We start from the raw sequence: 24,524 nt of genomic DNA, 5'->3' as shown, positions 1-24,524 counted from the left end.
CCTCGTGTACAGCACCATGGTCCTCCTCATGTACAGACCATGGACTTCTTCATGTACAGACCATGGACCTCCTCATGTACAGCACCATAAAACTCCTCATGTACAGACCATGGACCTCCTCATGTACAGACCATGGACCTCCTCTTGTTCAGCACCATGGACCTCCTCATGTATAGCATTGTGGACCTCCTCATATATAGCACCATGTACCTGCTCATGTACAGCACTATGGACCTCCTCATGTACAGACCATGGACCTCCTCATGTTCAGATTATGGACCGCCTCATGTACAGACGATTGACCTCCTCATGTACAGCACCATAAACCTGCTCATGTTCAGCACCATGGACCGCCTCATGTACAGCACCATGGACCTCCTCATGTACAGCACTGTGGACCTCCTCGTGTACAGCACCATGGTCCTCCTCATGTACAGACCATGGACTTCTTCATGTACAGACCATGGACCTCCTCATGTACAGCACCATAAACCTGCTCATGTTCAGCACCATGGACCGCCTCATGTACAGCACCATGGACCTCCTCATGTACCGCACCGTGGACCTCCTCATGTACAGCACCGTGGACCTCCTCATGTACAGCACCTTGGACCTCATGTACAGCACCATGGATCTCCTCATTTACAGCACTGTGGTCCTCATGTACAGACCATGAACCTCTTCATGTACAGACCATGGACCTCCTAATGTTCAGCACCGTGGACCTCCTCATGTTCAGCACTGTGGACCTCCTCATGTACAGCACCATGGACCTCCTCATGTACAGCACTGTGGTCCTCCTCATGTACAGATCATGGACTTCTTCATGTACAGACCATGGACTTCCTCATGTTCAGCACCCTGGACCTCCTCATGTACAGCACCGTGGACCTCCTCATGTACAGCACCGTGGACCTCCTCATGTACAGCACCATGGACCTCCTCACGTACAGACCATGGACCTCCTCATGTACAGCACCGTGGACCTCCTCATGTACAGCACCGTGGACCTCCTCATGTACAGCACCGTGGACCTCCTCATGTACAGCACCTTGGACCTCCTCATGTACAGCACCGTGGACCTCCTCATGTACAGCACCGTGGACCTCCTCATGTACAGCACTGTGATCCTCCTCATGTACAGACCATGGACCTTCTCATGTTCTGCACCGTGGACTTCCTCATGTTCAGCACCGTGGACCTCCTCATGTACAGCACCATGGACCTCCTCATGTACAGCACTGTGGACCTCCTCATGTACAGCACCGTGGACCTCCTCATGTACAGCACCATGGACCTCCTCATGTATAGCACTGTGGTCCTCCTCATGTACAGACTATGGACCTCCTCATGTACAGACCATGGACCTCCTCTTGTACAGATTATGGACCTCCTCATGTACAGCACCGTGGACCTCCTCATGTACAGCACCATGGACCTCCTCATGTACAGCACTGTGGTCCTCCTCATGTACAAACCATGGACCTCTTCATGTATAGACCATGGACCTCCTCATGTTCAGCACCGTGGACCTCCTCATGTTCAGCACCGTGGACCTCCTCATGTTCAGCACCGTGGACCTCCTCATGTTCAGCACCGTGGACCTCCTCATGTACAACACCGTGGACCTCCTCATGTACAGCGCCGTGGACCTCCTCAAGTACAGCACCGTGGACCTCCTCATGTACTGCACTGTGGTCCTCCTCATGTACAGACAATGGACTTCTTTATTTACAGACCATGGACCTCCTCATGTACAGCACCGTGGACCTCCTCATGTACAGCACCATGGACCTCCTCATGTACAGCACCATGGACCTCCTCATGTACAGCACCATGGACCTCCTCATGTACAGCACCATGGACCTCCTCATGTACAGCACCATGGACCTCCTCATGTACAGCACCATGGACCTCCTCATGTACAGCACCATGGACCTCCACATCTACAGCACTACGGACCTCCTCATGTACAGCAACATAAAACACCTCATGTAAAGACCATGGACCTCCTCATGTATACAGACCTTGGACTTCCTCATGTACAGACCATGGACCTCCTCATGTACAGCACAGTGAACCTATTCATGTACAGCACTGTGGACCTCTAAATGTAGAGCACCATGGACCTCCTCATGTACAGCATTATGGACCTCCTCATGTACATCACTATGGACCTCCTCAAGTACAGCACCATAAAACTCCTCATGTACAGACCATGGACCTCCTCATGTACAGACCATGGACCTCCTCATGTACAGACCATGGACCTCCTCATGTACAGACCATGGACCTCCTCATGTACAGCACCGTGGACCTCCTCAAGTACTGCACCGTGGACCTCCTCATGTACAGCACTGTGGACCTCCTCGTTTACAGCACCATGGTCCTCCTCATGTACAGACCATGGACTTCTTCATGTACAGACCATGGACCTCCTCATGTACAGCACCATGGACCTCCTCATGTACAGCACTGTGGTCCTCCTCATGTACAGATCATGGACTTCTTCATGTACAGACCATATACTTCCTCATGTACAGCACCGTGGACCTCCTCATGGACTTCCTGATGTACAGCACTGTGGACCTCCTCATGTACAGCACCATGGACCTCCTCATGTACAGCACTATGGACCTCCTCATGTACAGCCCTATGGACCTCCTCATGTACAGCACTGTGGGCCTCCTCATGTACAGCACCGTGGACCTCCTCATTTACAGCACCCTGGTCTTCCTCATGTACAGCACTGTGAATCTCTTCATGTAGAGGACTGTGGACCAATTCATGTACAGCACCGTGGGCTTCCTCATGTACAGCACTGTGGACCAATTCATGTACAGCACTGTGGACTTCCTCATGTACACCACTGTGAACATCTTCTTGTACAGCACCGTGGAACTCCTCATGTAAAGCACAGTGGACCGCCTCATGTACAGAATTATGGACCTCCTCATGTACATACAGCACCATAAAACTCCTCATGTATACAGACCATGGACCTCCTCATGTATACAGACCATGGACCTCCTCATGTATACAGACCATAGACCTCCTCATGTATACATACCATGGACTTCCTCATGTATAGACTGATATAGAAGGGTTAATGGTTTGCCTTTTATATCCCTTTAACTCCCTTTAATTCTTCAATTTCCTTTTGCCTTTCATTGCTATGTGTTTTAATTCTGATGACACTGCAGACTATTAGTCTCTGCTTCAAGGAGACTATACTTGTTATCAGGGGTGGACACAGACTGTAGTGGGCCACTGTGCAAGAAATTTTTTGGGCCCCCCCCCTGCCCTTCATAGGGCAACAAAGTTATGTAAACATATACATTGTAATATTTATTTAGAAAGCAACTATCAAATCTAAATAGTAAAGTTGTTCAACTTTTTATTAAATATGCAACATGTAAGTTAGCGTGCCTTCACATAGGCGAGTTTTTTGTATCCGATGAGATCAGGCGAAAACTGTATCTGACTTGATATGGTTTTTCTTTTTGCCCTTTATTGCTTTCACACTGGCGTTTTTCGACACTAGCAGCAGATACGGCAGACTTCTGCACCTCTGCCGCCTAAGGCCTCTTTCACACATCAGGTTTTCGCCGTCAGGCGCGATCCGGCGCTTTTGACAGAAACCGGATCCGGCGAAATGCAATGCCGGATCCGGTTTCCCCCCCATTGACTTGCATTTGCGCCGGATCGCGCCGGATGGCCATGCGTTTCATCCGGTTTTCGCCGGATCCGGCAATGTGTCGCGATCCGGCGTCTGGAAAAAACGTCTACTGTAACGTTTTTTGTCTCCGGCGAAAAAGCCGTACCCGCCGGATCCGGCGGGTACGGCTTTTTCACACAATGAAAGCCTATGAGCGCCGCAATGCGCCGGATCCGGTTTTTTTGGTCTGAGCATGCTCAGTAGCTCTGCCCACAGGAGATATATAAAAGCAAGACAATGGGACCCTCAGCCACACCCAACATGCCACCCAAGCCAAGAACCAGGAGCAGGAGAAGGCAGCAGACATCTGCAGCAGCAGCACCATCAGCACCACCCCAAATGGAGCAGCATGCTGAACGGGAGGGGAGTCCAGAAGCAGATGAGAGACGGTAATTATCAAATCCCCCATTCCTCCAAACTAGGGCCATGGAATATCAAGATATTCATTGGCCCTTTGTTTCTCTTTATTCAACAGCCGCCAAAGAGATGCAGCAGCAGCAGCAGCAGAAATGGCATCACTGGCAGCAACAATACCCACAGCCATGGAGTCTGGCCATCAACAGAACAGCACATCTTCTTCTGGGAGCCCTCCCTCGCATCGTCAGCGTTTGACAGTAAGTTTTTATTTCCAAAATCCATCATCTCTGTAATATATGTCTATTCATTGCCTTTTATTTCAAAACAGGAATCACAAGATGAAGAGGAGCTCCCAGAAGAAGAAGGAAGGGGTGGACAGACACCTGGAGTGGGCTCACAATTGGTAAGTTTTTTGCATCAAACGCAGAAACACAACATCACACTACACACAACACATAGAAAACAATGTTCTGCAGACCACACACAGCAAACAAATGCCTACATCCAAAGACATAACATTTTTTGTTTTCTTCTCTAGTCTTCCCAATCTGGTGCTCGGCCAAGAGGTCCTCGCAGTGCCTCCCAGGGTCGTCGGCGACAGCAACGCGGCGGTCACCAGCGTGTAAATATAAATATTTTTGCTTTGTTTTTTTGCACTTTTTATTTCATTTCTTTTGTGGAGGCTAATTATGTTATTTTTGTCTTTTTCTTTAACAGCCTTCACAGCATGCTCCCGACTCTGATGGTGAGGATGGAGGGATTGATGTGGACCGCCTCATCGATCTCGTCAGAGAAAGGGAGCCGCTCTGGAATATGGCTGACCGCCGCCACGCTGACCTGATCATTACCCGACGACTCTGGGAGGAAATCTGTTCTCTCCTTGTGGGCCGCTGGGAGGACCTCGAAGCTCGGGCCCAGATTAAAGAGCGTAAGTATATACAGTAACGGTTGCTTGATGTAAACCAGTGTTTCCCGAACTCCAGTCCTCGTGGTCCCCACGGATCATGTGTTCAGGATTTCTATTTACTATGGAAATCCTGAAAACATGACCCCTGGGGACCATGAGGACTGGAGTTTGTGAAACACTGATGTTGTATACTAACCACTCCTTTCTCGTTTCAGGGAACAGAATTGTGAATCGGTGGCGGTCTGTGAGGGATCGTTTCAAGAAGGAGTTCAATAAAGAGATGCGGGCCCCGAGTGGATCTGGAGGACGCAGGAGCAAGTACAAGTACGCACAAGCCCTGTCGTTCCTCCGGGAAACAATGCTCACCAGAAGGTAAATATTACACACCACATGTGAAAAAAATGTTAGATGTAACTTTTTTTTTTCAGCCAGGGCCATACCATGTCAGTATTTTAATTGTTTTTTTTTCTCTTTATTCCACAGCACGGTGAGCAGCACTCGGGAGCCTGCACGATTGGACCCTTCTGAGGCGATCCCTGAGGAGACCGGCACCGAGGGACACTTCGACCGCCCCGGTACATCTGCACCTTCCCAGCCTTCCCACACATTCGACCCATCTGTCCCATCCACCAGCACAGGAGCATCGTGGCCGCCTACATTACATGAAGCTGCTGGTGAGGAGATCGCTTTCCCTTTACCCCACCCTTCTGCCCCTGCCGCCTCTAGTACACCTGCGGGTACTGGGCACAGCGGCAGAGGGGTCAGGAAAAGAGTTATGCGCAAGAGTTATTGCATCTGAATGCATCTTTCCAGAACTGTCTCAAAGTCTTGTCAGAGCAAATCTCCGCAGGCTTTCAGCAGATCAACTCCAGCATTCTGGAGGTGAAGACACTTCTGCAAACCATGCATTCAGAAGCAAGATCTTCGCCAAACCACACCTTTTTCAGGTCTGTTGTGGAGCGCATGGCAACACTATCTCCTACCCAGCAGATGCATGTAATGCATTCGTGCCACGGTGCTCTACAGCAGGTTACCTCCCAACCTCCACCTCCCACCACTGTAGTTCCTCCACCTGCATCCCCTCCAGCCACTTTCCATCCTCCCCCTCCTATTACATCTGCACCCCCTCCAGCCACTTTCCATCCTCCCCCTCCTATTACATACCAGCAACCTCACCAGTACCAGACATCTCCCCACTTCCAGCAACCTGCCCCGTCCCAAACTCCTTCCCCGTCCCAAACTCCTTCCCCGTACCAAACTCCTTCCCCATACAACTTTCCATCAACATCATCTGCTCCTACAGTCCCTGCCCAACCCTCCACTCCACCGCCCACCACCTCTTCTGCCTCCCACATGTCCACCCATTCTGTAGCTTTTTCCCCACCTTCACCTCTAACTGTTCCTTCCCCACCACGATCCCAGTCCTCTCTCCACACACCCAGTGTCGAAGTGTCCCGCAGCCCCTCCAGCAGTATTTCCACCACACAGTACACAGATTTGTAATGTTTTTTTGTTGTAATAAAAATGCCCATTGGGTTTAAAACCTTTATTAAAAAAGTTTTTTGCACTTTAAAAACATAAAAAAAAAAAAATTTAAATAAAAGTTAAATTATCGTTTCACAATGGTTGTCTGTCATTTCTTTCTGCGGCGAACTATGTTTTAAAAAAAGGTTAAATACAGGGTATTTCAAAGGTAAAAAGGTATTCAAAACCAGGTATATAACTGTGGGTAAATTTTAGCTTTTTGCCACAGTTGTGTTCCTGGTTGTGTTTGAAGCAAAGTATTTCACCTAAAAAGTTGTGTTTATTGTTGGTGATTTCCTACCAATGTACACAACTTTTGTTAAAAGGTGAAATACTTTGCATAAAACACAACCAGGTACACACCTGTGGCCTAAAGCTAAAAATAGTAAGACCATGACAAGATAGCCAACTTTGGTTGGCAAAGGTATATACTGTTGGTCCAGAAGGTACACAAGTTTAGGGCACAAATCTTTCACACTCTGTCATCCCAGTGTACTCTGCCTTGAGGTGACATAAAGTATAGTGGAAAATTGTCCCTGAAACCGTCACAGAACTTCTAGTGGTAATATTTCCAATGACAACATCCATCTTCGCCAGTAACTTGCTCTTCTCTCCAACCTGCACTTTCTTCTCTACAACCTGTCAAAGAAGGGCTGTAGGAACATGCTATATCTAGTTTTCCAGTAGCCAATCCCGTTCGGAAGGCCACAAGGGTCAATTTTAAAAACCGGATCCGGCGTAATCCGTCGAAAAACGGATAGAAAAACGGATAGAAAAACGGATGAACCGGATGAGACGGATCCGGTTTTGTCTGTCAAGAACAAGACAGATCCGGCAGAAAACCGGATCCGGCACTTCAGGTTTTACAAAACATTTGCCGGATCCGGCATTCCGGCACGACGCCGGATCGCGCCTGACGCCGAAAACCTGATGTGTGAAAGTAGCCTAACAAGCGACTTGTGGCACCGATTCGTCAAGTCCTATACATTCTCTATCGGGCTTGCGGCCGGCCGCGGCAAGTGCAGCTGTGCTAGATCCACGTTACATGGTGCCACTAAAATATACAGCTGCGTTTTTTAGAGCGGGAAAATCTACACCATGTCAATTTTTGCTGCGGATTTTCCCACCGTAAATGTACTGTATATCTAATATTGAGGCTATGCAGGGCTGGATATAATATCTGTAGGGTGCTGCTGGGCTGTATTTATTATTTGCCAGTTGCAGCCTCCAAATTATATATACAGGCCAGCACAGCCTCCAAATAACCTATATAGACCACTAGCCCAGCATTGCCTCTAGTTGTTAATATATATACAGCCCAGCACAGCCTCCAGTTAATATATACAGCACAGCATAGCTTTCAGGTAATATATACAGCCCACCACAGCCTTCAGGTAATATATACAGCCCACCACAGCCTTCAGGTGATACATACAGCCCAGCACAGCCTCCAGTTTATATATACAGCCCAGCACAGCCTCCAGTTAATATATACAGGACATCACAGCCTCCAGTTAATATATACAGACCACCACAGCCTTCAGGTAATATATACAGCCCACCACAGCCTCCAGGTGATATATACAGCCCAGCACAGCCTCCAGTTAATATATACAGCCCAACACAGACTCCAGTTAATATATACAGTACAGGAACAGCCTTCAGGTAATATATACAGCGCCCAGCACAGCCTCAAATTAATATATATATAGTTCAGCATAGCTTTAAAGGGAATCTGTCACCCCCTGCAGGCGTTTTTAAGTAAAAGAGCCACCTTGTGCAGCACTAATGCTGCATTCTGATAAGGTGTCTCTGTTACTTAGCTTCCGTTCCACCGCTGAAATAATCGTTTATATAACTGTTCAAAAATACCTGAAATTTGACAGGGGGGCAGGTCTTTCCCCCTCTGACAGACACCTCGCATCCATCACTCATTTCGTATTTGGCGCCGCCTCCTCCGTTTTCTTTTGAAATGCTGACGCCTGCACTGTACTGTAGTTTAGTGGGCATGTGTGGTTAGCGCTGCCCGACGTGTCCGTGCTGTCAGATAACAACCTGGCCTTCATATCGCACGGGACTGAGATCCTGCCCCGCAGTCGTTTATGATTTATTCACACTGCAGGGCTGGGTGTCATGATCCAGTATAGGGTTTCGCTTTGGCCCGTCCTGGTCAGACAGGGGGTTAATTGTTTCTGCCTCTCTCTGGCAGAGGGCGGCTATTTAATGCTCACTGGACCTGGGTCAGGTGTCAGTTATACTCCTGCCCTCGGCTGAGTTAAGTGACCTCTTGTATGCGTGTACCTTGTGCCTGATATCTTGTTGCTTGATTGATTGTGATCCGGTTCTGTCCCCGTTACGAGTTCCGCCTGATTCCCTGGAGGAGGCTATGACACAGGCCATCCGAATGGATCGCAGGCTACGGGCGAGGGGAGTGATGCAGATTGAGATACCGTTATTCTCCCAAGGAAGGGGAGCCAGTCCTACATTGGAGACCATCGACCTCAAAGCGAAAGAAAGAAGACAATGACTCGTGGGAAAATGCTGTTTTTTCTGTGGCGATTCTGGACATTGGAAAAAGGATTGCCCCTCCTGTCCTCTGACCAACAAGCGACTGAGCCCAGGTGATTGTTGTGGAGATCACCCAGGCTCTCAGGTACACTTTTCTGCATTTTCAAAAATGTTGTTGCAAGTGGAACTTTGTTGTGGGAGTGTCTCCACATTCACTTCTGCCTTCGTGGATTGCGGATTGTCATTAAACTTTCTTGACTCTGACTTAGTATCCCAGTGTAAGGTAGGGACAGTTAGGTTGGAGACTCCTATCCACATTGTTGCCATTGACAAAACACCACTGGTTAAAAATGACGTTATGTTTCGTACAGAAGAGTTTCTCCTTAAAGTAAGTTCCTTGCACCAGAAACATATTTCATGTTTTGTTATGGACAACCTGCCTGCGGGACTGGTGTTGGGGTTCACGGGACATTGTTAAATGGGGTCCCTATTGTTGTGAGAAATGTCTTGTTACTGTGTCTGTGTCGTCCGTGGGTCTGGAAGGTATTCCGGAGTGCCTGAAAGACTATACGGACGTTTTCTCCAAAAAAGAGGCTGAGGTTTTACCGCCACACTGCCCATTTGATTGTGCCATTGACCTGGTTCCAGGTGCTAAATCGCTCAAAGCCCGCTTGTATAACCTTTCAGGTCCAGAACGGGCTGCAATGAAGGAATATATTTCCGAGAGTCTCCGTAAGGGACACATTCGTCCTTCTGTTTCTCCCGTGGTGGCGGAATTCTTTTTTGTAAAGAAAAGAGATGGTGGTTTACGCCCATGCCTCGATTTTCGTGAGTTAAATAAGATAACTGTGAGGAATACGTAGCCCCTTCCACTTATTCCTGATTTATACAACCAATTGTCCGATGCTAAGTGGTTTTCAAAACTAGATCTACGGGGAGCGTATAACCTTATCAGAGTCCGGGACGGAGATGAGTGGAAAACTGCTTTTCTCACTACTGAAGGGTTGTTTGAAAATTTGGTCATGCCTTTCGGTCTGACCAATACACCAACAGTCTTCCAAAATTTCATAAACTACGTGTTCTCTGATTTTATTGGACGTTTTATGGTGGTATATTTGGGTGACATACTGATCTACTCTCCTGATAAACAGGCTCACATTGGTCATGTTCGGGCAGTTCTCCAAAGGCTCCGGGAGAACTGTCTCTTTGCTAAACTTGAAAAATGTCTATTTTGTGTTCAAGAACTGTCGTTTCTGGGGTTCATTGTGTCTGCAGAAGGGTATCGCATGGATCCTAATAAGGTGCAGGCCATTGTCGATTGGGTTCAGCCTTGTGATTTGAAGGCTCTGCAGCGTTTCCTAGGGTTCGCCAATTATTATCATAAATTTATAAGGGTGTTCTCACAGGTGGTTAAACCCCTCACAGACATGACTCAAAAGGGGGCTGATATCAAGAATTGGTCAGCCGCGGCGGTAGCGGCGTTTCAGTTTTTGAAAAAATGTTTCATGTCTGCCCCGGTTCTTATTCAACCGGACCCGTCTGAACCATTTATTGTCGAGGTAGACACCTCAGAGGTGGGAGTGGGGGCGGTATTGTCCCAGGGACCTGCCACTTTGACCAATTTGAGACCTTGTGCCTTTTTCTCGAAGAAACTCTCTCCTGCGGAGAGAAACTATGATATTGGGAATCGAGAACTTCTGGCCGTAAAGTTGGCTTTTGAAGAATGGAGGCATTTTTTGGAGGGGGCTGTCCATCCTATAACGTAGTTATGGACCACAAAAACCTAGCTTACATTGAGTCAGCTAGAAGGTTGACTCCCAGGCAGGCTAGATGGTCACTTTTTTTTCCCGATTCAACTTCTCGATCACTTTTTGGCCAGGATCCAAAAATGTCAGAGCGGATGCCTTGCCACGCAGTCTAGATCCGGTGTCCCCCCCGGAACCTCCATCCTCCATTCTTTATCCTGGGGTGGTGGTGGCAGGTGTTTCTAACATGTTGGAATGGGAGATTCGGGAAGCCCAGTCTCTTGCACCTCCGGCTAAGCCAGTGGATAAACTTTTCGTGCCAGCTCAGTTTCGTCTCAAGGTCCTCCGAGAGTTCCATGACTCAGTTCTGGGTGGACATCCAGGGATCTCGGCTACCCGGAAGGCCATTGCTAGAGTATTCTGGTGGTCTTCTTTAGCCTCTGATGTTGGGGAATATGTGTCTGCATGTAATGTTTGTGCCCGTGCAAAAACCCCCCATAACCGGCCGGCCGGGGAATTGGTACCACTGCCAATTCCTGAGAGACCATGGACCCATTTGTCCATGGATTTCATCACCAACCTTCCCCCCTCCAAGGGTAATACCGTCGTTTGGGTTGTGGTGGACAGGTTTAGTAAGCAGGCACATTTTGTACCTTTGGTAGAGACCTAATGCGGTAACATTGTCCAGATTGTTTGTTGAGCATGTGGTGCGGTTGCATGGGGTACCCTTGAATGTGGTGTCTGATAGAGGAGTGAAATTTGTTTCCAGATTTTGGAGGGCTTTTTGTAAGAGGTTGTGTATTGGCCTGTCCTTTTCATCCGCTTATCATACAGAGTCTAATGGGCAGACCGAGTGGACCAATCAGTCTCTGAAGCAAATTCTGCGTTGCTTGACCTCAGCAGCATGATTGGTGTTCTGTGTTACCGTTGGCCGAGTTTGCATTTAACAACCGCATTAACCAGTCTACGGGTACATCTCCCTTTTTCTGCAACTATGGGTTTTGTCCACATTTTGGAGAATTTTCCCGTTTGAATTCTGGGTGTCCTGGGACGGATGAGACGATCCAGCAGTTGGAGGAGGTATGGCGGGAGGTCCAGAGTAACATTACTAAGGCTCAGGATAAATTTAAATTTTTTGCAGACAAAAACCAATCCGCGGGACCAGTGTTTCAGGTTGGGGATAAGGTATGGTTATCCACCAAGAATATAAGGCTCAAGGTCCCCTCCACGAAGCTAGGACCCAAGGTGAAATTACCGAAGCAGTTAACCCGGTGGCTTTTCGGTTGCGTCTCCCGCCATCTCTGCGGATCCCAAATGTTTTCCATAGGGCCCTTTTGAAACCTGTGAAGTCCGGTGGGGAGGGACCATCAGCTTCCCCGCCACCGGTTTTGGTAGACGGGCAGTCCGAGTATGAGGTGGAAGGAATTGTCGACTCCAGGTTGGTCCGTCGTGCCCTTCAATATCTGGTACATTGGAAAGGCTACGGTCCGGAGGAATGCTCGTGGGTTCCTGCTCGATCGGTTCATGCAGATCGGTTGGTCCGGGCCTTTCACGCCAAGTATCCTGAGAAACCTGGGGGTCCGGTGGCCCCCCATTGAGAGGGGGGTACTGTCATGATCCAGGACGGGGTTTCGCTTTGGTCCGTCCTGGTCAGACAGGGGGTTTATTGTTTCTGCCTCTCTCTGGCAGAGGGCGGCTATTTAATGCTCACTGGACCTGGGTCCGGTGTCAGTTATACTCAGGCCCTCGGCTGAGTTAAGTGACCTCTTGTATATGTGTGCCTTGTGCCTGATATCTTGTTGCTTGTTTGGTTGTGATCCGGTTCTGTCCCTGTTACGAGTTCTGCCTGACCCTCTTGTACCGCACCGTCCTCTCGTGTATGACCCTCTGCTTGTGACTCGACTGCTCTCTGCTCGTCCCTTTTGTACCGCACCGCCCTCTTGTGTATGACCTTTGGCTTCGTCTGACCTCCCATCTGCTTGTCCCTCCTGTACCTCGTTCGCCCGTATTGTGTATGTTCTCTGGTTTGACCGACTCTGAGTGTTCTTCCATCTTAGCAAGCAGGGCACTAAGCCCCGCCCCCTTGTGGTCACATGACCGTAGGTCCCGTGCCTGCTTGCTAATACTTCAGCATTCAGGTCCCGTGCGTCTGTACTTTCGAGCTGTTACTGAACCCTGGGACCCCTACAGCACTGGTGAGTTCCTGCCTAGCGAGGGCTGTACGCCGGCGCTGTCAGGATCCTGACACTGGGATTCTCGGGCATGCACAGTGGTTACCTGCGGATCTCCGCCTCCCGGAAATCCCTCCACCTCATTCCTACATTGCATCGTCAGCGGTGGAATTGTCAGCTCCTCCATTATTGATGTGGCATCGCATCCTCCCCTCTGAAAGCTCCTAAAGCTGAACGTTGGTGTGTGGGTCTGCCTGTGTTGGTTCTTTGTGGCTACGGCAATGCTGGGGGTGATGATTACACGGCACTGTAGTGCCAGGCACCAATGCTGGGGGTAATGATAATACGGCACTATAGTGCCAGGCGGCAATGCTGGGGTGATGATAATACCGCCCTATTGGGCCCCCCCATTCATGAGCAGCCAAGCATCTCCCCCAGGGGCACCCCCATTCATGAGCAGTCAAGGCCATGCTTCTTCCAAGGCCAAGGACCCCCCCATTCATGGGCAGCCAGGCCATCATGCTTCAGTTCTCCCCCAGGACGGAGCCCCCCAAAATCATGCCTGCCATGCATCAGTTCTCCCCCACCCCAGGAGCCCCCCAAATTCATGCCTGCCTCCTCGGTCCCAGTCCCTCAGTCCTGCTCAGCTCTGGTACTCTTACCTGGAGCAGGCAGGGCAGGCCAGAGTCCCAGACCAAGAGGATCCACACTGTTCACTCCACTCTCCAGTCACAGTGTCCGCACTCCACACATTCCTCCTGAGGTGCTGCTATGGGCAGGGGCACTGCACACAGTAGTGACTCACACAGACTCAGACACGTGATGTCACATACTGACCAGCGGCTGAACTGCAGCCATCGTCTGGCCAGCTCCACAGGGCAGGCAGTGTGAGTGAGTCTGTCTCCTCCTCCTCTCCACCCACACAGGGCAGCTCAGCACTGATGCTGCTGGCCAGAGGCGTAGCTAGGGTTTTGGTTCAGGGGGGCGAAACTTCTTAGTGGGCCCCTGACTAGGTAACTTTGATTACAACTCGGTGACGCCCCATAATAGTGGATGAAGGAGATGACTGTGCTGTTACTCAAAATAATCTCTATATCATGGGTGGGGAACGTCCGGCCTGCGGACTGTATACGGCCCGCCATATCATTTTGTGCGGCCTGCAGCCACTTTCCCTATTTTTTGGCCTCGGGCCCTTTAAGAATTGCGTGCTGTATTTTGCCGCGCTATTTAATAGCAGGAGCTCGGAGGTGATTGGTTGATGCCTCCGAGCTTTCCTTTTGGCTGAGCGGAAGGGTGTGGGTCGCCCTCCCAGGGCTGTGGGGTACTTGGTACCGGGCCGGTGTCAGGGGGGGAATGTGTCACAGCAGCAGTGACCCGGTCCATGGCCCTGGGTGCCCAAGTAATGGGGGAATGTAGTTAATGTGGAATAGAATAGTTCGTGCTGCCACCTGTGGTGTTCGGCATGTGAGATGTTAGGCCGACGCTGCATGCGGATCCTCTGCGGCTGGTGGTGTGTTGCAGCATAGATGGTGTAGCTCCCCACAGGTGAAGCAGTAGCCCCAGGGCCGTATAGTTGTAATGGTTGAGGAGAGGCGCAGGCAGTGTAAAGGATGGTACCCAGATGTAGCAGTGCTGAGAGGATTGGCACAAGAATGAATGGAGGACACCGGCGCTTGTAGTTCCAAAGCTTTACTCACAGTCTGCGGTACACAATGGTGCCTGCCTCCGGGCCGTGTCCTCCGGGTCAGAGACTCAGCCAATCTCCAGGCAAGATGGAAAGCTCCTCTCCAACACTCCACCAACATGTACCTCTCCTGAACGACTCCTCTATTGCGCCTTTAAGTGTGAAGATCTCCAGTACCATGGTACTCTGGAGTTCCTCTTAACAGATGTTCCCAAGAACTCTACTTGTACGGCAGACAGCTGTAGCCTGCTTCGAGGACTCCCTTCTCCTCAGTCCCGGCTCTCTAACCAGTTGCTGTTGTGCCCCAAGTCTTAGATGGGAGTAGTGCATTTATAGCCAACCACTCCACCGGTGTCTGCTGCTGAACCATAAGTGTCCATACAACATCGGGGACCGGGCCCCGGCCTTGCACTTAGAACTTCTAGGCATGGTTCTTCCTCTAACCCACGTCCTCTCTGTTCTCTCTACTCCTTCGTTCCGTACTTGTCTTTCTTTCTTATGGAAGCTTTTCTTATGGTTTCAGTTCTACATCTTTCTCCTTCTGTTCCTTTCCCGTGCCAGCTGGCTCAGATCACTGAGGCAGCTGCAGCACTCCTTCCTCCATCCCTTCTTCCAGGGATCCCCACTCCTCCTGAGTGGTTTCCTTCCTCACTGACCTCCTGTCAGACTGACCTGTAATTCTACACTTTCCCACTCTTTTATATATCTCAACTCCACCCACCTCCCAGCACATCCAGTGTTCCAAGCAGGGAACCACCAAAGGTGCTCTGCTACTCTCTAAGCACTGAGCCGCAATGTGGTTGTGCAGAACTACCCTGTTGTGTGGGGTGCGAGTGTTGGAGCGAGGAAAGGAGTTCCCACCCTACCTGGATGGTGGGGCACTACACCTCAGGAGAAGGTGCAGTACCTCTGTGGCGACCGAGCCTCAGGGGTGCCACATAACCCCCCGTTAAACACAGCACGTCCATGGGCTGCAAGACAAACAAAGTTGACAGTACAGGAACATACAAAATTTTTATAATGCTGCATAAACATTTCTTATACTAAACTTCCCAATATAGGAGGCACTGTTTCTTGAACGTTGCAAACAATTCCTAACTATCTAAATTTCAAGTCAAAAGTGCAATTCTTCATACTTTACGTAATTCTAAGTGCTATTATCTGTGACTCACTATCACTTCAGTATTCTTCATCTTTCCTTTTCTAGTACACATTTTCTTCTTCTCTTTCTAGTGCACATCTTCTACTCTTCATTCAAATCGCTCATCCCAAAAGCATTCTTAATTCTATATAAAAGCCATTTCCTAATTACTAATACTCTCATAAGATATATCATTATCAAAATGACTTTGCATTAAAACTTTCAACAGTTATTCTTGTAAGTGCTGGACACCGCTCCCAGCCGGGATCTCGTGCAGTGTCCCTTGAGGTAGACATCATCTTCGCAAAGTGTCCTTATGTAAAATCTTGACATCATCTTCGCAAAGTGTCCTTATGTAAAACCAAGAGAGGGCACCTAAAAAGGTGCAACTATTTACAAGTAAGAGTTTTTGGATCACTCCAAGTTCATGATCGCTAGTTCACTTTGAAGAACGCTGCCAATCCAAACAGGGCAACTCTGGGAAAAACAAAACCATGGTAGAAAAACAAAAAGGCACAACAGTGCTAAATAAACCCTCCTGGGTCATGAGAGTTACAACTTATTAGTGCTGGTCCCCTCCTGGGGTGAAAAACAAATTGACTTTCTGCAGGCACTCTTTCTCCCAAGGAGTGAAATTGGCGGCCTCCTGTACCTTTGGCTTAGGTTGCTTCCAGGGGAGATGCTCTGGGTTACCACCTCCTGGTGGGTTGCTGGCTTTCCGATCCATTGCTGCCTGGGGTACAACAAGGGCAGCAACAGGTACCAGGGAAGGAACACGCGCTTTCTCCTTCAGGTAAGTAGACAGTAACTCTTCTGGTATACGACGGATGTTTAACGCATACCAGCCGCGTAGCCCCTCATGCCGGGTGTAGGTGACATATTACCCTGGCTGTAGGTCACGCGCTGGGTGTCCCTTCCGGAGGTGAGACTCCACGTTCCTCCGGCTGAAGAATAAATCGGAGATCCTCTGGGGGTCTGCAATGAATCCAAACCCCCGTTCCTGATTCACGTTGAGGACCTTCCCCCATCCAGCCGAGTCCCGGGGACCATAGCGACCCGCGCGGGCTTTCTCTTTCCAATCCAGATCTGGGCCTAATATCGCTAGCCGACGCTGCTCCCTCTCCCGGTGTTCAGCTGCCAGCTGCCGGATGGTCTGCCGGCAATAGGCCTCAGTATTCTCTTCTTCCTCCCGGGACCTGCTTTTACCCACTGGGGCCCGCGGCACCACCATTAGGGATTCAGACATCTCCCACTGGGACTAGCATCCCGGTCCCAGACAAGGTCCAGCACGACCTGTCCCGCCGCTATCACAGGCATACACCCCAGGGCCTTCCCAGGTGCAGGGGCTGCAGTCATACCTGGGGCCTCCTGGCGGTGCTCCGGCTCTGGTGCAGGTCTGAAAAGGTGGGCCGCTGCAGGGATATCCACCGGAATGGCTGGTCTAGGTGCCGGCGGTGGTGGAGCGGATGGCAGCTCCGGGTCCGCGGGGGCCTCTGGTGGGACCTGCGCAGCCGTGTCAGGTCCAGGTGAGAGCACGTCCTCGGCTCTCGGGGTCTCCGGTGACTCCTCCGGGCAGGGTGCGACCAGCTGTATGGACAGCGTGGAGGTGTACACTAGCGCTGCAGTAGGACAGTCCGGTGCAGCGGTGGCAGGTACCGGTGTCGCAGGTACCATGTCCTGAGGTGCCGGTGGTATAGGCCCCTCCTGGGCGTGCGGCCTGCTCAGCCTCCATAAGGCCTCCTGCCTCAGTCGCAGACGGCACGTCAGTTGGGCGATGTCATCTTCTAGCTGCTGGCGGCTCATCTCAGAGACGGGGTCGGAGCCTTCAGCCATGGCGCCAGGGAGATCCAACTCAACCTCCGTGTGCTCTCCAGGCCTCCTTCCCTCACTCTCCAAAATGGCGTTCTTCTCCCCGAGGCGGCCCCTTTCCCGCCACTGGCTTCTTCAGTCCCTCCTTCCGGGGGTGGCGTCTTCTTCCAGTGCCTCCATACCAAGCCAGTATACGAACCCCTCGGGGGGTGGGCCATGTTGCTGTCACATAGTAATTCAGGCAGGGGAGGCCCAAGACTCTTCAGGGTATCTTCCTAGGACCTCCTATCTCTTCACGCCCTTCTTCTCCGCGCCAGCGGCCATTTTTAATATTCATGTCACAGTCTATTAAATTGGGTCTTCTGCACATTTTCAAAAGTTCAAAGTCTAACAAATCTCAGGCACACAGAACCCGATGGCATCGGGTCTCGTCATCCTGTTCGTGACGCCAAGTTGGGTCGCCCTCCCAGGGCTGTGGGGTACCCGGTACCGGGCCGGTGTCAGGGGGGGAATGTGTTACAGCAGCGGTGACCCTGTCCATGGCCCTGGGTGCCCAAGTAATGGGGGAATGTAGTTAATGTGGAATAGAATAGTTCGTGACGCCACCTGTGGGGTTCGGCAAGTGAGATGTTAGGCCGACGCTGCATGCGGATCCTCTGGGGCTGGTGGTGTGTTGCAGCATAGATGGTGTAGCTCCCCACAGGTGAAGCAGTAGCCCCAGGGCCATATAGTTGTAATGGTTGAGGAGAGGCGCAGGCAGTGTAAAGGATGGTACCCAGATGCAGCAGTGCTGAGCGGATTGGCGCAAGAATGAATGGAGGACACCGGGGCTTGTAGTTCCAAAGCTTTACTCACAGTCTGCGGTACACAATGGTGCCTGCCTCTGGGCTGTGTCCTCCGGGTCAGAGACTCAGCCAATCTCCAGGCAAGATGGAAAGCTCCTCTCCAACACTCCGCCAACATGTACCTCTCCTGAACGACTCCTCTATTGCGCCTTTAAGTGTGAAGATCTCCAGTACCATGGTACTCTGGAGTTCCTCTTAACAGATGTTCCCAAGAACTCTACTTGTACGGCAGACAGCTGTAGCCTGCTTCGAGGATTCCCTTCTTCTGAGTCCCGGCTCTCTAACCAGTTGCTGTTGTGCCCCAAATCTTAGATGGGAGTAGTGCATTTACAGCCAACTACTCCACCGGTGTCTGCTGCAGAACCATAAGTGTCCATACAACATCGGGGACCGGGCTCCGGCCTTGCGCTGAGAACCTATAGGCAGGGTTCCTCTTCCAACCCACGTCCTCTCTGTTCTCTCTTCCCCTTCTTTCCGTACTTGTCTTTCTTTCTTATGGAAGCTTAGGTTTCAGTTCTACGTCTTTCTCCTTCTGTTCCTTTCCTGTGCCAGCTGGCTCAGATCACTGAGGCAGCTGCAGCACTCCTTCCTCCATCCCTTCTTCCAGGGATCCCCACTCCTCCCGAGTGGCTTCCTTCCTCACTGACCTCCTGTCAGACTGACCTGTAATCCTACACTTTCCCACTCCTTTATATATGTCAACTCCACCCACCTCCCAGCACATCCAGTGTGCCAAGCAGGGAACCACCAAAGGTGCTCTGCTACTCTCTAAGCACTGAGCAGCAATGTGGTTGTACAGAACTACCCTGTTCTGTGGGGTGCGAGTGTTGCAGCGAGGAAAGGAGTTCCCACCCTACCTGGATGGTGGGGCACTACACCTCAGCAGAAGGTGCAGTACCTCTGTGGCGACCGAGCCTCAGGGGCGCCACAGATGCGTCAGGCGCCACATCTGCAGCGGCCAAAGTGAAGTGAGAGAGCGGCCGAGAGGTAAAGAGGGGCAGCGGCAGAGGGAGACGCCAACGGAGAGGCGATACGTGATGTCTACCGGTGAGTTGCGGTCACACCGAACTGTGTGTGGGTTTGTGACGTGGGACGGAGCAGTGCGACAACACCAACATGTCCCCGGAGGTAAATAATCTTCTCGCGCGCTCAAGGGACTATATTGGGGCTTATTAGGAGTAGTAGTCCCATTAGACCCCTGCGGTACGACTCCAGGTGTCGGTGAGGTACTGAGTCAGTGGGGAGACTCCTGCGGTGCCGGCTCCAGGTGAGGGACAGTTATAATCCGGCTGCAGCAATGGACATGGGGGCTGCATTGTCAGCAAGCCTGCACCAGGGAGACGCCGGACTCCGCGCACAGGAACCAACCCCTTCAGGAGTTGCTGCCCTCCCCCGCTTCATCCACTGCTGAGGGAGATAGCAGAGCTGAAAGTGTCACGTCCTCCTGTGCGGCTGCAGTGTGCAAGGTAATCACGGTACCTCAGGCCCCATGTACCCCTCATGTGCTGTATACCTCAGGCCCCATGTACCCCCCATGTGCTGTATACCTCAGGCTCCATGTACCCCCCATGTGCTGTAAACATCAGGCCCCATGTACCCCCCGTGTGCTGTATACCTCAGGCCCCATGTACCACCCATGTGCTGTATACCTCAGGCCCCATGTACCACCCATGTGCTGTATACCTCAGGCCCTAGAAATGGGGTTAATCAGCAGGTTAGTAGCGTTCTGAACCTGCCTGGCTCCTGCATATGAAACCCCACTGCTGGGAGGAAATTAACTCTAAAGACCCCGTCAGTAGGAGTTATTTAAATGTTTGAATAAATATAGTTGGCTAATGTTTAAGTTATTAATGAGTGATGAGTGAGCATGCTCGAGAGTCCTCCGAGTATTTTGGCGTGCTCGGAGATTTAGTTTTCGTCGCCTCAGCTGCATGATTTATGGCTGCTGGACAACCTGAATACATGTGAGGAATGCCTGTTTGTTAAGAAATCCCCACATGTATTCAGGCTGTCCAGCAGCTGCAAATCATGCAAATGCGTCGACAGAAACTAAATCTCCGAGCACGCCAAAATACTCAGAGGACACCCGAGCATGCTCGGGAAAACCCGAGCAACTAGTATACTTGCTCATCATTATTAATAATTTTATGCGACCCCTGAACGCTATTATAAAATTCCAAATGGCCCTCGGCAGAAAAAAGGTTCCCCACCCCTGCTCTATATATATAAAGACCAACATGGATATTACCGCCATATGGTCAGTGGTAAATACCAGTCATACAGAACATATAAGAGATCACTGCACAGTTATAGTTGGTGTCTTACCGCTGACGATCTTTCTGATGGAATCGTTCACTTTTCACGTCTTTTCCATCTGGCCCAGACCGACATGACAACTCCTCCAGCCACGACTCTGCTACAGAGATTACAGCACAGACACATTTCACTTCTCATATTCCAGCTCCTTCACCATCTATCCCCAACCTGCAAAAACCCCTCATCCTACTGATACCCCAATGCTGAGCCGCTGCTGCCGTATGTGTGCCTATTACTGCATCTGATACCCCAATGCTGAGCCGCTGCTGCCATATGTGTCCCTATTACTGCATCTGATACCCCAATGCTGAGCTGCTGCTGCCGTATGTGTCCCTATTACTGCACCTGATACCCCAATGCTGAGCTGCTGCTGCCATATGTGTCCCTATTACTGCACCTGATACCCCAATGCTGAGCTGCTGCTGCCATATGTGTCCCTATTACTGCACCTGATACCCCAATACTGAGCCTCTGCTGCCGTATGTGTCCCTATTACTGCACCTGATACCCCAATACTGAGCCGCTGCTGCCGTATGAGTCCCTATTACTGCACCTGATACCCCAATGCTGAGCCGCTGCTTCCGTATGTGTCCCTATTACTGCACCTGATACCCCACTGCTGAGCCGCTGCTGCCGTATGTGTCCCTATTACTGCACCTGATACCCCAATGCTGAGCCGCTGCTGCCGTATGTGTCCCTATTACTGCACCTGATACCCCAATACTGAGCCTCTGCTGCCGTATGTGTCCCTATTACTGCACCTGATACCCCAATGCTGAGCTGCTGCTGCCATATGTGTCCCTATTACTGCACCTGATACCCCAATACTGAGCCTCTGCTGCCGTATGTGTCCCTATTACTGCACCTGATACCCCAATACTGAGCCGCTGCTGCCGTATGAGTCCCTATTACTGCACCTGATACCCCAATGCTGAGCTGCTGCTGCCATATGTGTCCCTATTACTGCACCTGATACCCCAATACTGAGCCTCTGCTGCCGTATGTGTCCCTATTACTGCACCTGATACCCCAATGCTGAGCTGCTGCTGCCATATGTGTCCCTATTACTGCACCTGATACCCCAATACTGAGCCTCTGCTGCCGTATGTGTCCCTATTACTGCACCTGATACCCCAATACTGAGCCGCTGCTGCCGTATGAGTCCCTATTACTGCACCTGATACCCCAATGCTGAGCCGCTGCTTCCGTATGTGTCCCTATTACTGCACCTGATACCCCACTGCTGAGCCGCTGCTGCCGTATGTGTCCCTATTACTGCACCTGATACCCCAATGCTGAGCCGCTGCTGCCGTATGTGTCCCTATTACTGCACCTGATACCCCAATACTGAGCCTCTGCTGCCGTATGTGTCCCTATTACTGCACCTGATACCCCAATGCTGAGCCGCTGCTGCCGTATGTGTCCCTATTACTGCACCTGATACCCCAATACTGAGCCTCTGCCGTGTGTCCTTATTACTGCACCTGATACCCCAATATTGAGCCTCTGCTGCCGTATGTTTCCTTATTACTGCACCTGATACCCCAATACTGAGCCTCTGCTGCCGTATGTGTCCTTATTATTGCACCTGATACCCCAATGCTGAGCCGCTGCTGCCGTATGTGTCACTATTACTACACCTGATACCCCCTATACACTCACGGCTCCGCTCCGCACCACCCATACACACACGGCTCCGCTCTGTACACGTTGTATACACACGGCTACGCTCCGTACATGCTGTATACATGCGGCTCTGCTCTGTACACACTGTACACACGCGGCTCCGCACCGTACAAGCTGTACACACGCGGTTCCGCTCCGTACACGCTGTACACATGTGGCTCAGCTCCGTAAACGCTGTACACACGTGGCTCCGCTCCGTACACACTGTACACACGTGGCTCAGCTCCGTACACACGCGGCTCCGCTCCGTACACGCTGTACACACGCGGCTCCGCTCCGTACACGCTGTACACACGCAGCTCCGCTCCGTACACGCTGTACACACGCAGCTCCGCTCCGTACACGCTGTACACACGCAGCTCCGCTCCGTACACACTGTACACACGCAGCTCCGCTCCGTACACACTGTACACACGCGACTCCACTCCGTACATGCTCTACACACGCGGTTCCGCTCCGTACACGTTGTTCACACGCGGCTCCGCTCCGTACACGCTGTACACACGCGGCTCCACTCCGTACATGCTGTACACACACGGCTTTGCTCCGTACACACTGTACACACGCGGCTCCGCGCCGTACACGCTGTACACAAGCGGATCCGCTCCGTACACTCTGTAAACACGCGGCTCCGCTCTGTACACGCTGTACACATGCGGCTCTGCTCCGTACACGCTGTACACAAGCGGCTCCGCTCCGTACACGCTGTACACACGTGGCTCTGCTCCGTACACGCTGTACACAAGTGGATCCGCTCCGTACACTCTGTAAACACGCGGCTCCGCTCTGTACACGCTGTACACATGCGGCTCTGCTCCGTACACGCTGTACACAAGCGGCTCCGCTCCGTACACGCTGTACACACGTGGCTCTGCTCCGTACACGCTGTACACAAGCGGATCCGCTCCGTACACTCTGTAAACACGCGGCTCCGCTCTGTACACGCTGTACACATGCGGCTCTGCTCCGTACATGCTGTACACAAGCGGCTCCGCTCCGTACACGCTGTACACACGTGGCTCTGCTCCGTACACGCTGTACACAAGCGGCTCCACTCCGTACATGCTGTACACATGTGGCTCTGCTCCGCACATGCTGTACACACCTGACTCCGCTCCTTCGTACACCTCATACATGCATATCTCTGCTCCGTACACCTTCTACACACACGGCTCTGCTCTGTACACCTGATACACACACAGCTCTCCTACATCCACCCTGTAAACCCCTCCTAACCCCACACAGAAACTTCACCTCATCCAGCCAGCACCATGACAACCAGCACAGCAGAGTCCTGCAGCCACTGAAGACCCCTGATCATGTGACCGCTGACTCCGCCCCTCCTGTGACCTCATCGCAGGTCCTGTGCGCACAGAATAGCCCGGGACAACATTGCTGGCTGAGAGGTGGGGGGCCCACTGCTGGCACCAGGGCCCCCCACCGCCTTCTCAGGGGCCGCCGCCCCCCTCCCCCCCTTAGCCCTCAGCCTCAGGACTGCTCTCCTCTCCTCCTTGCTGGCTCTGCAGAGCTCCCACTCCACATGGCTAATTTGCATTGAATAATTAGCCATGCTGTGCTGGAGGCTGAGGGGCCCCATCTCCCCCATGCAATGAACCAGCTGCATGGGCGGTAGGTCCGCCCCTGTTTGTTATTATATATGTTCTCAATAGTCAGTAACAACATGTTCTGGGTACATGGTAAGCAAGGAATGACCCTGGTGTAAGTGATGGGGGCCACATGAGCTCCATAGAATTACATATTGTTGTAAATGGTATAAAAGATTGCCTTGTGTTTCATTATGTCAGATAAAGTGATTTGCCCATGACCAGCTTGTGTGTGTGCAGTCTTTTTTGTCTCCAAGCGCTTGTAAATTAAGGGTGTAAACTCCTAATACGGCCTCACTGGTGATTTGGCAGACCTGACTTTCGTCAGAATGAAAACATCTACGACAATTTGGCGCCCAACATTGGACCGTGGAAACCAGTCTATTCGGAATCCGTGTGTGGGAGTTTCCTGAGAGATTGGAACTACAAACCCAGCAGCTGCAGCAGGTGAGAAAATTTATTCTTACATTGGTTTGTATTTACATTCTCTCTCTGGATCTCTACATATC

The sequence above is a fragment of the Dendrobates tinctorius genome, unplaced genomic scaffold, assembly GCF_039654945.1.
Source record: "Dendrobates tinctorius isolate UK_male_01 unplaced genomic scaffold, ASM3965494v1 ptg000114l, whole genome shotgun sequence".
Lineage (NCBI taxonomy): Eukaryota > Metazoa > Chordata > Amphibia > Anura > Dendrobatidae > Dendrobates > Dendrobates tinctorius.
Note: the sequence above shows the minus strand (reverse complement) of the source record.